Genomic DNA, 16,326 nt, shown 5'->3' with positions numbered 1-16,326 from the left:
TGTTCTATACCAAAATTAACAATCTTGTTCGCGCCTTCTCTAAAAATATGAGATATCTGAAAAAACATCCAAGAAGTGAGAGTGACACATCTATTCCAATGGCTCCTAATCTCCCAGGTAACAAGATGAGGATTTTTAAAAGCCTTCAAGACCAAAGTTGAATCACACTCCAACCACAATTTTGACAAACCCACGAAAAAAGCATGCTCAATAGCCAGAATAACTGCAAACAATTATGCATGTAGAGTTGATTTCACTCCAAAATAATAAGCAAAATAGACCCTAAATGCACCAAATTTATCACGAAATATGCCACCACAAGCAGAGTTGCTCCATCAGTATTGCACTTCATATGACCACATATTGGAAAGTGTCAATTTATTTGCTTGATCATAACACTTGTAGGTGGACGTGCATCAACCTTAAACGTCTTTAAGATAGTGAATTCGGTAATAGAATTAGAAGTGCTTCGGCTTGCCAAGAAACCTGACAATGAAACCGAAAACACCACCATTATTTGACCTTGGGACAAAGATATCTTAGTGTCTCTAAACCTCAAGCTATTTCGACAAAACCAGATCACCCATAGGATGTGGACTATGGTCGAAATCAACACCTCCTTAACCTGCTGGCTACGATTCCTAGTCCCCACCGAGTTTAGTAAAGAAACAAGGGATGAGCAGTCCAAGTTTAAATGAGCAATCTCTTGCAACCACTCCCAAAGGACTCGAGCAAAAGGACACAACAAAAACAATTTATCAGAATCCTCAGTTGTAACCCCACACAGGCTGCAAGCTGAAATAACAACACATCCTCGGACCTTAAGAGCAACATCAATGGCCATTTTATGGTGAAACAAACGCCCAAAAATGAAGCTACGGGAAGGAGAAAAAAATCTACACCAAATTTATATATATCCTAGTTATTTATTTGAATAATTAAGTTGTGTACATTTTTCTTATAATTTCAAGTACTCCTCTTTTAATTTATATTTTACTTAAAATAAAAAAAAAATACTTGTGAAATGCACAGGAAGCTTCCTCTCCCATCTCACTCTATTTGTCAATTGTCACTTTTAGAAAATTTAATTAAATTTATTTCTCATTTTAAAATATCAAGAAATTAAGTATTAATTATTTTCCAATAATACCCTCACGTAATAAATACCCTAATAAATGTATGGATTCGGATTCCCTATTATCGGGGTTCAATGCAATCACACGTAGTCAATTAATTCCTAAACATTGGATGAATCTTATGGTCCAAAATAGTTTATTTTTACTTTCCAATTTTGAGAGTCAAATGACGTCGCTTGTTTTAGTTAAAAGGAAGTAATGACCCCACAGACCTAGCAAACACATACACATAAAACTTGCTTTTTAGCACCATCCATCAATCGTTTATGCTTCCATTCATCTTTTTCATATTCAATCATCTTGTTAATCAATCTTCTTCATTCTTTTTACAGTTTTCACACTCTACTATTGCAACACAGAGAGGTTACAAGCTATAACTTTTTCTTGTTTTTTTTTGTCTGGTTTTACTTTACTGGCTAATTTATATTGAAACCATTTCTTCTTAGTTTAGTTGAGTTTGTTTATGAATATTCGATGTCTTAGATATTTTTTTTCAATGGCTTACTTCTTTGTCATAGATTTCCATTAGTTTTATGGTTTTATGCTGAACATTACAAATTTGATCCAACAATGACCATGGGTAAAATACCAAGTGTTTGAATGGAATTTAACAATGTAGATGTAATCTGGGAATTTGACAATGTAAACGTAATCTGGGAATTTTGGATTGAATATGGTATTAAGAAAATGGTTTTGGAGTTAGAAAGTATTACCCAAACAAAAGGAAAGATGGCTCGATTATTTGATCGGACAAGTTTGTTTGTTGCAAGAAGGGTAATCCAATGGCAAACAAGAGATCCTTCTGGGTTAAGAATCCAGATGGTGAGCCAAGAACTGGGTGCGAAGCAATAATTGCATTTATTGAAAAGAATGGAAAGTTTATTCCATGAGTTCATGGAGATCTATACCCACCCTTTACAACTTGCAGAAACAACAAATGTCAACGTCATATAAAAAAATATCTAAAAGTTCCAAGCCTATGAGAGTGAAATGGCAGAGGACTCTGGAATGATACAAAAGGATTCATTTCAGTGTGAGTGCACACACGAGAGGTAGAGCTACTATTTGGTTATTGGATGCAAAGAATTATCCCCAAGCAAGAAGACAACATACCATGATATGTGGGAAGTTGGTAGTCTCATGCAATATTTTCAAAAATTATTATTGGGCAATCCATCATTTTACCATGCATATCAAATGGATTGTGATGAACAAATCACAAATGTATTTTGGGCTAACACAAAAAAAATCTTAGACTATGGATATTTTGGTAGTGTTTTTCTTTGGATACAACATAGTGTACCAACCGCGCTAATCATTTAAAATTGTTTTTCAGGCTTCAACCATTACGAGGCACAATCATTTTTGTTGTTGCATTGTTAATATGATGAAATAGTTTAATAATTCAAATGGTTATTTCAAACATTCCTTGAAGCACATGGGAATAACCTTAAACTTCATTCACCAATTAGGACCAACAATGACTAAAGCACTAACTAAAGTGATGTCAAAGACTATACATGGGTTATGTATGTGGCACTTGATGCAAAATGAAATCAAACACCTTAGTAACTTGATGAAAAGAGAGGCATTTCTTAACTGACTTCGAGAGGTGTATATACAATTATGAAAATGATGTTTAAGGTAGTTTAGAGCAAGTTGATTGTTAATTTTAATGTCAATGAAAATAATTGGATGAAATAGATGTATGTTATCTAGCAAAAACGGGTAGCATGTTAATGTTACATGAAGGAAGGCATTTATCATTGACATGTTAAGCATTCAACTTAGTGAAAGTTTATGAATTTAAATTTTAAGGCATACATAAAGACCATACCAAAGTTGAAATCTGAACATTCTCCGATGCTAATGCATCTAACACCACATCCTAACCCAACACCTTAAGGTCAAGTTTATGGGTCTTTTCTTCACTTATATAGTGTTCAATTTTCTCATTCTTATACGATGTGGGACTTCATCTCACACATTTACTTCAACATCCCCCCCGCCTTAAGTGTGAGTCTCATCCACATGGTAGTCTTCGGTCCCCTCGAGCGGAAGTCATTTTCATCCACGAGTATTTTCATGGTAGTCATTAAAGCTCACATGCTCTAGATACTTGCACCGTCGCTTCACTCACAGAGCATGCCGTTTGGACCCACCGTCAAGAAGACTTTCAATACAAGGGATTCTCAACCCAAGGATCCACTGTCACCATCTTACTCGTCCGAGCCTATCACCAATGGGTCATGAGCAACCATATATGTGAACTTACCACACCTTAACCCAAAATCTTAAGGCTTAGGTTTATAGGTCTTGTCTTCACTTATATGATGTTCAATCTTCTCATTCCTATATGATATGTGACTTTACCTCATACTTGTACTCCAATAGGAAGCCAATGTATCAAGTTCTACAAGTGAGTACAAACTTGTAGATAAAAGAGCGGGTGACTTGAGTAAGTTGGTATAAAAGATTCAATTACAAGAAAAAAATAATGATCATTGATAAAGATGATGTTCCAACATTAACAAGAGAACATGTGACATAAATAAAGAGGTCTAAAAAATTGGCTTGGGTTAAAGAGACAAACAAATAAAGAGTTGGGTTGAGTTTTGTTTCGTCTAAATAATATGAAGAAATCAAATTGAGAAACATTTACCAAGTCAAAGATTTGAGATATATAAAGTTATATTTATAACAACTTTTCTTTTTCCTTGATTACAAGTATTATTTTAACTTTTAATGTTTACTATTTAAGGAAATTGAGTTTTTAAGTCAAGTGGATTGTGCAACATTCAATTTGACACATCTACCACATGAATTCAATCAAGAAACTGAAAATCAATTTAGTTTCACTAGATAGTTGATTGTATGATATTTTTTATCAACCAAAAAATTATCTTTATGTGCAGCTTATGATATTATTTTGTCTTTACTTTTATTTTATAGGAGTCACTTAGTGATGAATGAATATTAATGAAATATTTCATTTTTTTCATAAATTGCTTAAAGAATTAGAAGTTATAACTATTTCGTGCATATGCTTTTATTTGGAAGAATTTGAAGCTATAACTACTTTATGCATTTGCTATTGTTTGAAGAATTTTGTGCATATGCTACTATTTGAAGAATTATAAATTGAAATTGTTTTGTGCATTTCTTTTGTAGTTGAAAGTTATGATATTTTGTGTAACTAGAATCAAAACAAATAAACTCATTTTTTATGTTAAGTAATTACAACATAACAATATAGGTGTTAATTCTGATTTATAATATTATAAATTGTATTGAGTACAAGTGTTCGAACATAGTTACATATGTCAAAACTATTGATAATGGAAAATACCTTTACAAACATCTGAGACTACATCCTTATACATATTTATCATGTATAAGCACATTGTTGTTCAATTATTCCTTAGGCATATTTGTCATGTACAAGCAAACTTTTGTTCAGTTCTATGCCTTTGTGCATATCTATTTTCTATTTTTAGTTTTTCGTCTTTGTGTATATTTATCATGTCTAACCTCTTTATAACAATCATTATTCCATTTGCTAAAATTCTTGCACTAACTAATTGTAAGAATGTTGTACAACTAGAGATCCTTAGTTTAGTTTAACTGTGGTAGTAAACAAGTGATCTTCCAAATTCGTCCATAAAAATGGCTTCCAATACAATTAAATGAAAAAGTAAACTATGTTTTATGTCTGAATAGTAACTTCAATTTTAATTCACATTCAAGCTTAATTTGTTTCCCTATAAATGGTAAAGGAAACTATGTTAAACTTGATCAGTTGATATATTTTTTTCACAATCATTTCAAAAGAGAAAAGATTAGTAGGTCTAGTCTGTTTGGTGCTTAGATCAAGATGCTTGGATTAAATTGGTAAGAGTCTAATGACTACAAAGATGAACCTTTTTTTTCCATATGTTGTGTGCACGGACAAGGTTTATGATCATAATATGAAATATGCCAAATGAATACACAGATTCAAATCACTCAATAAAGTGGATAAACACTTAAGCTCAAATACAATGCATAACTTTGTTAGGCAAATGATTAACTAATTAAGCATTGTAATATATCTTCCAATGACTTGAATGATTTGCATTTCAAATGCTCTTGCTCGTATTTCTCTTCATATTCTTACATTTGATAGCATAGCTTGGGTCGCCTTTTATAGCTTTATAGAATAGATTTGTTATGGGATTTGTGCTTGCCTTGATATGATCGTTGTCTCACAACTAGAGAAAATGCAACATGTCACGTTCTTGTGGAGAGAGAAAGAATTTTGCAGATCTTTCGTGAAATGAAGGCGAGCTCATCTCCATCAAAGTCTTCCTCATATTCATCATTAGAAGAATCATCAACTTTAAGAGCTTTGAACGAACTTTTCAAGACTTGTTTTTTGGACAATGACGTCTTCTTTTTCTTCTGATAGTTGAAAACAAAAGAATTTTTTTTGTCCCTTGTCCTGTTGAAGTTCTTGTTCATGAACATTAAGGGTACCAACAAGTTCCTAAAGGAACATAGAATCAAGATTCTTTAAGGTTATTAGCAATATTACCGGCGGTTTCCACTTTCTAGACAGACTTCTCAAAATTCTATCAATATGATCATAATTATCATAAGTTATGCCTAAGGATCTTAGTTCATTGAGAATGGTTTGAAAGTGCCCGAACATACTTTGTGTGTCTTCTTTCATAGAGAAGAGTTCATACTTACGAGTGAGGAGACTAAGTTTGATCCTCTTTACTTGTGACGTTCCTTCATATGTTACAGCCAGAGTGTCCCACATTTGTTTGACACTTCTGAAGTTGTATACCTTGGGGTACTCCTCTTCTAATAAAGCACACAACATCACATTTTGAGCCTTGGAACTGAGCAGGAATCTGAGTTTTTGCTCCTCACTTCATTGGCCTCTAAGAATTTCATTCAGCTAATCATCAGATGGAATATAATTTTCATTTTTCACCACGTCCCATAGATCTATATGAATGGATTCAAAGTGAGCTATCATAAACTCCTTCTAGTAATCATATTTTATACCTCTAAACAACGGTGGTTTATTGGTAGAAAATCCTTCTTCCATATCTTTGATATTCTGGATCTTTTCCTTAGTATTGTCAAATACTCAACCCTTAAGGCCAAACTTTGATACCAACTAAAATAACAACAATCACACTAGAAGGGGGGGTTGAGTAGTGTGTATATCAAAGATAATAACTTTTTTTGTAACTTTTAGCACATATATAGAAAGATATGTATATGTATGATAAGTTGTCCACTAAAGAGAAGACAAGTTTTAATAAAGACAAGTTTGATCGTCCAGTGACTTAATAATAATTTTTTTTTAAAATGACTTTTCAAATAAATACTTGGTATAAAAGAAGTGACAGAGAGTACTACTAGAACGTTTATAAACTTTTAAGGCGAGAAGTAGAAAGACTTGGTTTATATTGGTTCACTGAACCTGAGATATGTTGAGTTCTCCTTTACTCAACGGTAAAGGGTTCCACTAATCAAAACTTGATTATCAAACAAGTATTCTAACTTGTCACTCCTAGCTATACAAGTATTATTTATACCACTTAAATCTAAGAAACCAAAGTATTGTTTAACACTAAGTCACTCATGTCTTTCACAAACAATAGTTTGAATGAATACAAGGATTCAATAACACTCAATGAGCGAATAAACAATAAAGCTCAAATACATGATAACTTTGCTTCGAAACAGATAAATAAATGAAAACTTTAAATTAGTCTCTCATTTTTTTTTGTAATGATTTTTGCTTACATCTTTTTTAGTAGGGACTGTCTTTTATAGACTTCAGTGAAAGATCTATTTTGGGATCAGTGTTGATTTCTTGAAAAGACCATTGCCTTACACTAGAAGATAAGGCTACATATCATGCTCTAATTTGCAAGGAAATGAGCGATAGTACAAACATCGTCATGTGCTCCTTGTCCTAGACGAAAGCAACCTCAAAGGAATATTCTATGAATATCTTATATTATGTCATTTCCTTAAATTCAAATGTTAGCAATTCAAAATAAAGAGAGTCAAAATGAATTTGTATAAGATAGAACACGTGTACTTCCTTTTTTCAGCTATCACAGACTTTTTGATCAATGTTGATCATTTCAAAAAGAATGTGTGAGTCTCTTACTAGCTATATGCGAAAGTTAACAAAACACATTGTATAACACTAATTGTCATAATGAGTGAATGCTCTTTGGTTTTAGCGCGTTGGACACTAGTTAAATAATTAACAAAACATTTTCTCTTGGAGTGTGGATGATACGTGCCGATCATTGTTAAATCCTTTAACACGTTAATCCTATCCATTTTTCAAAAACTCATTAGAACATCAATAATTTATGTTTATTATTATTCATCAAAATCCAAGATAGATGAGAAGAGTGGTCATCCAGACCTAACAGAAGAGAGAAATATCGTTTGGGATTTCACCATCTTTGATAGCACTTAGAAGCATCAAGTGTTTGTCAAAAGACCAAGGACTCCCTTTGATGACATTTTGGATATCTATAGGTGGGAAAATTGGAAGAGAAAGGTGATGACTCCCATATCTCTAATAGAGACTCCACGAAGAGGTTGCCAAACTTCTGCCATTCGTTCCTTCATGATGGGGACATAAATGGCTCTCTCTGTGAGGAAACGCCCTACTAGACAAAGGGATAGATTTTGCACATCCTCAATCTTCCTCATTGTCATAACCAGATCTTCCTTAGCCTCAAATGATAGGTTTTCCATGTTGACTTCTTCCATGATCGTCGAGAAAAGCAATTGCCTCACAATCAAGATAGAAAAACACGTCTCACATGCCCAAAGAAACCTTGCCAGGGAGAGAAAAACATCTCACAAGGAGAGAATATCCTCTTTTAGTGACATGTTTAATTACCTAACATGTTTTATTAAACTCAACTCCCCTTAAAAAAAATGCATGTTTAATTAGTTGAATAAATTATAAGGGAGGAAATAAGCTAGGTGACCTGTTAGGGGCCTACGATCTGGTTTGCTAAAGGCCTGGCCTGAGTTGTTTATATAATAATAAATATAATATTATAATATATATATATATATATATATATATATATATATATATATAATTCTTAATATTAACATTAATAATAACTTTGATAAGTGTATTTGTCTATTTAGGTTCTATTAGGCTTATTGGCTAGTTTATAGGCCTTTTATAAAACATACCATGTAAATAGACTTTTAAACAAGTTAGATCAAAGCTAAACCCTTAACATATAACAAGTAAATAGGTTAGGCACAAACTTAGTAATTATGATATAGATTAGGCTTAAGCCCACCAAAGTCTAACCTGATCTATTTTCACGCAATAAAAAAACGACTTCTTTTTAAATGTATAATATTTATGCGTAAAATGATTAGACTGTAATTATCATGGAACTTTTTCCGTTTAAAATACAATATTAAACTACATGATAAACAAATATTATAGCATTGCATAGTCACTTATAATGACAACTTGTTTTAATTTTTAATTATTCTTGATGTAAAGTTTGTTATTTATGAAAGCCCGCCACAAACCTTCGTTCGAAAGAGACAAATATTGCATGTTAATATAAATAAATTGTGGGGGAGATCAGTCGTAAAATGGTTTAGGTATATAAGAACACATCCAAAATATATATGATTATATAACTATGAGAGAAGTTGGGCTTTTAAGGTGATTCAAGTGAGGAATTCACCAACTATTGGATGTGCTAAGTCGGTATTTCTGATCTGGATTCTGAAAGCGCCAGGTTAACAAAACAAAAAATCTATTCTTTCAACTCTTTTTTTACAATTATTAATTTTTACAATTAAAAGAAAGATAAAAGAAAAAAAGTATCAAATAAAATAGATGACATAACAAAAATAGATAAAAATAAATAAATTGTAAAAATAATCATAAAAAATGTGTGCAGGAATTAAATATATCAATATTTATTAAAATATGATAACATCCCATCGACATGTGATCGGTTCTGGTAAATTAAAATTTTAATTTGCAAAATTTTATAAATTTAAGTGAAAAATCCAAAGTTTATATATATATATATATATATATATATATATATATATATATATATATATATATATATATATATATATATATATATATATATATATATATCTACTTTCTGAATGATCAAAAAACTGATATATTATAGTTTCTTTCTGTATTTAAGTCAACATTTTTGTGCTTTATATTCTTAATTTTTGTGGCTTATGCGAAGCAGCCTAAGCCTGTCAAAAAACAGGTGGTCACAATAATTCAATAATAAGGTCCCCCATTGATGGGTAATTAGCTGTTGGGGTTCTCTTGAGTTCTATATTATAATGATGGAAGATAAATTAGGTTACCCAATCCCATGGATCATTATAGTGTAAGGTTTACCTAAGCCAAAAGACACATGGAATTAATCCGTATAAAAGGATCTTGTCCCAGCGATTTTCTTACACAAAAGGGGTAACTTATTTCTCAAAAATTAAAAAAATAGTAAATTTCAAAAAATTACATAAATAAATAAGTCATAAGTCATATTTTACACATACGAATTTGAATGAAAAAACCCTGTTTTAAAATATAATTTTCTATTTTTTTTAATTTAATTTTGTTGAAGTGATGTTTTAATTCACGACTTTAAACTAAAGTCATAAATTAAAATATGAATTTTATTTTTTTACTTTTTAATTTAATTTTAAAGAATTCTTGTATTGATACACGACCTTGAATTGGAGTCGTATTTTACTACACAACTTTTGTTTTTTTTTTCAAGAAAAATCGTGATTTTGAAGATGGCATACCTTAATTTCAATTATTTTTACTCAAATTCCTTCATACCATGATACGACATTAGCCCGATCTGGTGACTTAATTTTTCTTCTACAAGAGCGGGGAGCTTCAATTACTTCACAACAGGAGAGGTCGTGTTTTCATTAAAAAAACATTTAAAAAATAATAAACAAGAAAATTATGTTTTTTTCTATATAAAGATACTTATGTTATTTAAATCATAATAATAAAAGAGACACAAACTAGAAAAAACATGAATAAAGACCTCAGAGCTAACATACAAAGTTGATATCCTAGTCAAAGAATACGCAACAAAATTTGCTTGCCTCCTTACAAAACTCACCAATGAATTAGGAAATTGAGGACGATGATGATTGGAGCCACGTGCTTGCTGCCATTCTTGTAGATGAAGGAGAGCAAGTTGCACTGCGATTGTTGGTGGAATATCATGATTATTCCAAATTTTGTCATTGCTTTGCTTCCATTTGGTCTATACACTACTATATAATAGTGATATGACATCGATTATTAACTGTCGTCGTAGTGGACATCGTAGAATATCGACGCATCTACGACAACGGTTCCCTACCCGTCTTAGAATGTGTCACATTCTAAGATGGTCTTATTCAAAAATCGTCTTAAAATGTATCACATTCTAACACGGTTCTATCTCGAAAACCGTCTTAGAATGTATCACATTTTAAGATGTTTTTTCGACAAAACCTTCCTAGAAAGTGTTGTTTTTTTTACAAGTCATTTATTTATTTTCAACACCACCTATATTACAAATTCAAACCAATACATTTACATTAATTGCCACGTAATAATTTCGAAAATGTTCAAACTTTTTAGTCATGTGTAATTAAAGAAAGCCCTATATATACAAGCTAGAGCTAAAAATGACATCAACATGGATATTTGAGCACATGATAATGGCACTTTCCTTATTTTCTCCTCCAAGGATGGCCAAAATTAAAAATAAACAAAGTACATACACCACAACCTAGCAATAGTGAATTTATCAAAACAACTAATGAAGAAGTAACATGCTTCATATTGGCAAGTTTAGATTTTGGCGAAACAGAAGCCTGTCGAGGAGATGGCTTGTTTGATTGTTGCCTCATATTGAAGTAAGTGTAAACAAACATACCAACAATAGTTGTGAATGCACCACAAATACCGATTTTGCCAAGATGGGATCCAAAGAGATAATAGTTTCCTAGAAGGAGGACGCAGGTCTTAAACTACCCCAGGACGACGTGGGAGATGGCAGATGTAGCTCTGCAAATTGCAGGGTAAAACCAACCCTCAAAAAGATTAGTAAACCACAATGAATTAAGCCAAACATAAGCCAGATGCAATAACGTTCTGAATGTTACCTAGAAATAGCATCCAAAACATAACACTTAAATACACATGATGAATGACTTGAATAAATTTGCTACTCCAAAATTCTCAGTAAACAATCTATCATAATATTGTCAAATTATAAAAATGAAAAAGTTTACAAGGTTTTGACTCTTAATTCGGGTGTTGTAAACTTGGCCATAAAGTACAATGTTAGTAACTAATTTCAGCAGATAATCATGCAAGGCATTTAGTGTAAACTTTAGTTGAAAGTAAATGGGTCATCACTCTATTAGTAATTATCAGGTTGCAAGAGTACTTCTGACATTTGGAAAACATTAGTAGTCTACAGTACTACTAAAATATAATACAAATTGAAAAAATATTTTTACTCATTGGGATCTTAGGTAGATGGTTCAATGAATTTAAAACAATATGTAACTTGGAGATGTTGTTGAGCTAAACTTGAATGAAAAGAAAAAATAGCAGTTGAAAAAAAGAGCAACTATGTTTGAGTTAAGAATATTTAGAACTATAAGCCAAATACTGATGGCCCAAACAAAAAAAAAAGTTTCATGGTTTAAATATTTCATAAAACTGTAAAAGTAACCAGTAATGTAACCCACCATAACAGTGATTTAGACTCTTAGCTTCCAAGTGAATGAGAAATGTACTACATTCACAAGGCCTCAAGAAATTATAAAGATAGGAGAAGAAACAAAGGTTGTATCAAATGCATATCATGGTTTCTTGGTTCAACTCTTTGGGCTCAGCTAATTAATTGTAACCCACCCCGCCCTGCCCTAAAAAGGGGGGGAAGAAAGCTAATTTCTTTTTCAGCATTAATGTATCTTAGTCTATAATAGAACAAGAGTGGCCACTTTATGCTTGGTTAGGCCTTTGGAGGTTAGTACATTCTTAATACAAACATCAACAATGTGTTCCATAATACACACAACAAATAAAATGATAATCATGTCGGATCCCCATTTATAAAATTCAACAGAATAGGTTCTATCTACTCTACAAGAAATTGAAATTCTTCTCCCAAATAAAATCAAAATTATTCAACAACTAGAAATCTGACTTACCCTAGTACTAAAGCACCAGACCATTGAAGCAATAATCCAAGAATAGCTTATGCAAAAATCACCATACTATTGCTGAAGTTCCAATCGAAGGAGAGAACACCTGGATGGTCTAGGTAGGGTAACATAGCAGCCAGAAAAATCAAAGTAATAGGTGTGGTTCTGATAGAAAGAAATCCTTTGATGTACATAAGAACCAAAGAGTGACAAGGGAGATGAGGAGGAAAGTTATAAAGGTTGTAATAATTACTCACAACAAAGCAGTCCAGTTCTCTTGCTGCTACAGTTAGACCACAAGATTTTGTTTACAATACTGAGAACAATCCAAGCCAATGCTACACAAGCAAGAAATACATGGAACTGAAGATCAGTCACAATTGCCATATCAACACCAATAGATACCACTGTTAATGCTAATGCCTGTAAAGTTTTAAAATTCTAGCAAGCATCGAAACCTAAGGAGAAAATCACAAAACCACAAATTAATTGACCCCCCCCCCCCCCGGCTCTATATAAACGATACATCACAAAACTTCATAAGTCAATTGCCCTGAAATATAGAGTTCACATATCATTTGTAGCCAGAAAGCATAGGCCAACTAAATCAAGCAAAGCATTTGAAAAGGATGAAGCTAAGGGTTCCTAAAGCAATACAATATAGCTTAATAAATCACAAACAGTATAATATGGTCCAGTGGCAAGACTCCTTTAGTCAACCATAATTTTGAAATGCATTCATAGGATCTCAGAAGCACATATAATATCATGTCACGTGTGAAATCACATTAAATCTACTATCAGATTTACTTACCTTCCACAAATATGCAGGTGTAATATATATGTCAGCATAAAGGAGGGTGTTCACTAAACAGACAAACTTTATAAATAGGTTGCACAATTTGCCTCATATCGAAGGATTTCATCAACAACTTGATCCATGTTATAATTAAAGAAGTTCATAGTACAAAACATGTCCATATTTCATATGTTTTTATTATATAAAAGTTTGTATTCCTGCTAGAATCGTACAATTCTACTTATTATTATTAGAAATGCATGCAAAACCAAGTGAGTGCATATACCTTTGCGAAAGAAACTTTCTTCTTATACAATACAATACAAATTCTGCTAAAACTATTGATGGTGTCACTGCAATCTTTGCCATCTGATAGAAACCAATGCTGAAGATATAGAAATTAAATTGAGAGTATAAAAAAATATTTCAAATAATAAATGTGAATAGTTTGGGTTACCTATTATATTTCAAGCTGACATTAGCAAAGCCAGTGGATAGAGACATAACAAATCCAAGAGTAAATAAAGTAGACAATCAAGTTAATTTTGAGAAAGGAGCAGCTGGAAGAAAAGAAAATGCTTTTAGTATTGCCATTAAGAACCAGCTCAATACATAGTGAATTAGTGTAAAAAGTATAGGGAATTTGAACTAAACAGTTTGAAGCACCTGAAACAAAACAAGAAAAACCCAAGAAAGTCAGCAAATAAAAATCATAATACTTTTAAATTTCAACAGAAAACACAGCTTAACCAGATATGAGGTAAAAAGAGAGTAAACAAACCATTTTGTTCATGAAAATAGTACCAACTGCAACCAGAAAATTGAATGAAAGTGCAATGCCTGGACCATATATGCACTGTTGTTGACACTTTGCACCTTCAGAGGAACGAAATTGATTAAAGAGAGAAGCTCTCAAGTCTTCCAAAGCTTTTCCTGCAGTTACCAGCATAAGGTAATAGAAAATAAGAGGAAGGTTTCATCATAGATTTACCATAAATAAATAATTAATTAGATGATGATTTAAATTCTAGTTGAATGTGGAGTGTAAAAGCAAAAGAAAAGCCAATGTTAACCATTAATGTGGAAGCAAAGCTACCATGATGATTCACCAAGATGTTTTGATGATGCTAAAGCTCAAAGAGTTGTTTCGAGATTAAAGAATCAAGCATTCAAGATTCCACTCAAAGATTCAAGAATCAAATGAAGAAATCAAGAAGCATCAAGCCAAGTCAAAGTAGGTAGTAAAAAGTATTTTTCAAAAAAACATCAAATAGCACATTTTTTGTTTTAAAAAGGATTTTCTAAAATCTTCTAAGTTACCAGAGTTTTTATACTCTCTGGTAATCGATTACCATTTGGTAGTAATCGATTACTAGTGACCAGGATGGTTTTCAAACTGGTTTCAATACTTTGCAATGTTCCAAAATGATTTTCAAATAGTGTAATCGATTACACTATATTAGTAATCGATTACAAGTGAATCTGAACGTTGAAATTCAAATCCAATTGTGAAGAGTCACAACTTTTCATAAAATACATTATGTAATCAATTACACCATTATGGTAATCGATTACCAGTGAATGTTTTTGAAGAAAATGTGAAGAGTTATAACTCTTAACATGGTTTTCTCAAAAGGTATCAAGGTTCTATAAATATAAGACCTTGGCATGCATTTTAAATACAATACAATACAATATACAATAACACAGAAAAACATTTGATTACACAGAACTTTCCACTGTTTTTCTCTTGCAAAACCTTTGCCAAATTCATTCTAAGTGTTTGTTCAATCTTTCCTTGAAGGAAGGAAAATTCTGCAAAAACAAAAACTGTGTTATCCTTCTGTTTTTCTCTTCTTCTTCTTTCCTTCTCCCTCTTGCCAAAAGAATTCAAAGAACTAACCATTTGAGAATTCTTTTGATTCCTCAAACAAAGAATTCAAAGAACTAACCGTATGAGAATTCTTTGCCCAAACACTGAATTTAAAGAACTAACCGTCTGAGAATTCTGTGTAAGAAACGGGTAGCTTCTTGGTTGTAATAGTGAACACAAGGGAGGGTACATCCTTTGTGGTTCGCTTCAAGTAGAGGGTACATCTACTTGGTTGTTCAAAGAGAACAAGTGAGGGTACATCCTTTGTGGCTCTTTGCTTGTAAAGGATTTTTACAAGGAAAGGAAATCTCAAGAGGTTGCTTGAGGACTGGATGTAGGCACGGGTTGTTGTCGAACCAGTATAAAACTTGTGTTTGCTTTCTTCTTCCCTTCACTCCTTACTTTTCCGCTGTGCACTTTTTATTTCCGCTTTACTTTTGTCTAAGTTATTGTTTCTGTTCTTTACTTTTTCATAACTTAGTAGTAAAACCTAATTGAATCTAGTAACATTAAGAAGGATTAATTTTTAATTAGTCAAGACACGTTCATAATTAATTCAACCCCCCTTCTTAATTATTCTGAGGCCACTTGTTCCAACAATTAAATCTTCCATGGATGGTCAGGATTAGTTTCAAGTAAAACCAATTTGGGCAAGTTGTGTATGATTGTATAATCAAGATTAACCTTTCTTACTTTTCATTTTTCATACTCACACTTGGTAGGCCCCCCTACTGCAAAGCTTTAATGGAATTATAACGAGGCACATAGACTAGATTCTACTAAAAAATAAAATTGTTTTTAGGTACTACAACAGCTACAAAAACACACTCTCTTATAAGCAACCAAAGATATAAAGGAAAATACATAAGAGTTTAGAAAGATACCGAATTGAGGACATGCTCTCAGAGGAACTAATCTAGACCATACACCTTAAATCGATAATATTCAAGTTCCATATTTTATGGTAAAACTTAAGGAATATATTTTGGCAGTGAATTTATGTTTTGAATACCAAACCTGCCCAACAAATGAAGATAAGAACTTAACTTTCGCTTTGTCATAAATCCTTAGAAGATCTTCCAATTTCAATCAAGGGAGCAAATTTAATCTTCAACTTTACCATCAATCTCCAGAGATGATGGAGAATCAGGAGACAAATTCTTAATTTCAGCATCAAAACTTGTAATACTGCCTGAGTTTTGCTTGTATATTGATGGATCTAAGCCTTCTGTTTTAACCAT

At 32.1% G+C, this 16,326-nt stretch overlaps 1 pseudogene; it reads right to left on the bottom strand.

Moving 5' to 3' along the window:
- Positions 1–10,320: 10,320 nt before the first annotated feature.
- LOC100799525 (nucleotide-sugar uncharacterized transporter 1-like) lies at positions 10,321–16,326 on the bottom strand (annotated as a pseudogene).

This window comes from Glycine max, chromosome 10 (genome assembly GCF_000004515.6).
Source record: "Glycine max cultivar Williams 82 chromosome 10, Glycine_max_v4.0, whole genome shotgun sequence".
In the NCBI taxonomy this organism is placed as follows: domain Eukaryota; kingdom Viridiplantae; phylum Streptophyta; class Magnoliopsida; order Fabales; family Fabaceae; genus Glycine; species Glycine max.
The sequence above is the reverse complement of the archived record's forward strand: the minus strand, read 5'-3'. Positions and strand labels throughout refer to the sequence as shown.